Below are 2,612 nucleotides of genomic sequence, written 5' to 3'. Positions count from 1 at the left end.
ACTCTCTGTTATTGCATTACTTTAAAGACACCAAAGCTGTCAATGTAATTTTTAAAAAAACATTCTCATTCTCACTCACCTGGTCTCTCTTTCCCTCACCTCCTTCCCTGATGTGGAGTTCACATGCCAGTTCTCATTGAGGTTTACATTGCAATTGTGTGACATAGATTATTGTTTTCTGTCTTTACTACTGAATAAATTACAAAGTACGATTTGGAAATTGAATGATTTTACTTTATGTACATACAGTATATTGCTTACGGTTAATCAGGTTTATCAGAGCAGATTGTACTTTTCCCTTACCTCCCTTAATCATCTGTTATCACCATTCACTATGTAGATATTTTATCAAAGGTGTGGCCTAACATTTTATCTCATTACTCAGTAGCAGGAACAAATAGGATCGGCACCTTTGGTTTTAGTCTTCACAAAAGTCAAAGCCTGTTCTTACAAGTTCCTCTCATCACATGCTGTCCGTGTCCGAGATGATTATTGTGTTTAGTTTCCAATTGCTCATTTATTTATGTCTATGCTGTGAAAAAAGCCTGTCATTTAAACAAACAAACAAAAAAGAACCTCCCCGTCGGGGAATCGAACCCCGGTCTCCCGCGTGACAGGCGGGGATACTCACCACTATACTAACGAGGAATGGTTGACACCCATTTTGCTAACAGTTATTATGAATTGTCCAAGAAAAACTGACACTGACTTACTAAAAGGGTTAGTACTCAATAACACGTAGTTAATACATTGATCTTCCTCAGGTTCATATTGTAGATATTCAGTGTGTGTGTTGTTGAGTGAGGGATGTGGTTAACTGTGGTGCCATAATTATGAGATAAAGCCTAGTTTTGTTTTAGGCAAGATGGCTGTATGCACTTAACCCCTTTAAAAGTCTAATCAGAGGCCTTCTATGTGTTCAACGAACTAGTATGGGAGTAAAAGACTTAGCCTCCCCGTCGGGGAATCGAACCCCGGTCTCCCGCGTGACAGGCGGGGATACTCACCACTATACTAACGAGGATTGGCTTGGTGGCACTTCGCCAGCAGTGTTTATGAATGCCCAAAGAGCCACGTCTTCAAACACTGTGTTGCACTGTTAGTAGCTAGCACTGCTGCAGGGTTGATGTGAGGGGGTGTGGGTGTGTTTGTGTACACACGCTGCTGGTAGCCCCCCTCCCCCGCACAGCGCGTGCTCTCACTCGGCAGCACTATTCCCCCGTGCAGTGGCTTCCTCTCTTACTGTGAGGACAAGCCTTCAGCGTGCACAGCAGCTGTGGGGTGGGGCTTAGAAAGCAGGGCTGCAGCACAGCAAAGAGGAAGAAGGAGGGACCTGGAGGCTGTGCTCGTCCACTTTATTCTCATCACTACATTCTGCAACTTTAAATCTCAGCTCAGTCTGAAACCAAACATGAGCAGTTACTGTGTGTGTGTTGTGGAGTTGCTGGTATAGTAAACAAAAAAAACTGAAATACTGCCATAATTTTAAAATAAAGCTTAGGAGCAGATGATCCATTTGTCAAAAGTAGCAGTTGCATTGGCCGGGAATCGAACCCGGGCCTCCCGCGTGGCAGGCGAGAATTCTACCACTGAACCACCAATGCTCACTCATCAAGCATTCTGATATACAGTTTACATACAGAGCAACCGGCCCCGACCACGCTATGCCTCTCGGCCCGGACCCCGCTGCACCTCTCGGCCCGGACCCCGCTACACCTCTCGGCCCGGACCCCGCTGCGCCTCTCGGCCCCGACCCCGCTACACCTCCTGGCCCGGACCCCGTTACACCTCTCGGCCTGGACCCCGCTGCGCCTCTCGGCCCCGACCACGCTACGCCTCTCGACCCGGACCCCGCTACACCTCCTGGCCCGGACCTCGCTACACCTCTCGGCCCGGACCCCGTTACACCTCTCGGCCAGGATCCTGCTGCGCCTCTCGGCCCGGACCCCGCTACACCGCTGTCTAGAGATCCTGGGCTGTGGGGACCTGTTAGGGAGCTGCAGCGAGAGGAGGCAGCTTTCCAGAATCGGGCCTCCAAATATCCTGCATCAGTGAGGGAGTCTGGCATTGGGTCTAGGACACGCTCTCTCACCAACGATGTTCTTAATTGCCGTCTCCAAAATAACCAAATTGTTCCAAGGGAATGGCTACTTTACTCACCGTCGACTGGTTCAGTTCACTGCTATGCCTGCAAACTCCTGTCTTCACAGCAGAGGAATGCGTTTATCAGCGGATTTTGTGATTGGAAGCATCCAGAGAGGATTTGTGATCACGAAAAGAGTGCAGAACATAGACAAAACATGCTTGCTTTATTACACAGGTGTAAACACACTGGCAGGGTGGATGCATCACTTGCTCGACAGTGTGCGGCAGAGCAACAATATTGGACAGAAGTCCTTAAACGTGTGGTTGCTGTCATCAAGTTTTTGGGTGCGAGAGGATTACCACTCAGAGGTGACAATGAACTGCTGGGCTCGGTGCGCAACGGGAACTATTTGGGACTGCTTGAACTGATAGCGGAGTTTGATCCCTTTTTAAAGGGACACATAGAGAAGCATGGCAATAAGGGTAGAGGTAAGCCCTCCTATTTGTCCTCAACGGTATGTGAGGAA

At 48.5% G+C, this 2,612-nt stretch overlaps 3 non-coding genes across 3 annotated transcripts; all 3 read right to left on the bottom strand.

Annotated features, from left to right (window-relative positions):
• Positions 1-576: 576 nt before the first annotated feature.
• Positions 577-648, bottom strand: trnad-guc (transfer RNA aspartic acid (anticodon GUC)). Its single transcript has one exon. It is a non-coding gene; the product is annotated as a tRNA-Asp (tRNA).
• Positions 649-952: 304 nt separating this feature from the next.
• On the bottom strand, positions 953-1,024 carry trnad-guc (transfer RNA aspartic acid (anticodon GUC)). The gene has a single exon. It is a non-coding gene; the product is annotated as a tRNA-Asp (tRNA).
• A 509-nt stretch (positions 1,025-1,533) lies between these two features.
• Positions 1,534-1,604, bottom strand: trnag-gcc (transfer RNA glycine (anticodon GCC)). The gene has a single exon. It is a non-coding gene; the product is annotated as a tRNA-Gly (tRNA).
• Between the last annotated feature and the right edge of the window lie 1,008 nt (positions 1,605-2,612).

This window comes from Scomber japonicus, chromosome 12 (genome assembly GCF_027409825.1).
Source record: "Scomber japonicus isolate fScoJap1 chromosome 12, fScoJap1.pri, whole genome shotgun sequence".
NCBI lineage: Eukaryota > Metazoa > Chordata > Actinopteri > Scombriformes > Scombridae > Scomber > Scomber japonicus.
This window is presented reverse-complemented; position numbering and strand designations above follow the sequence as displayed.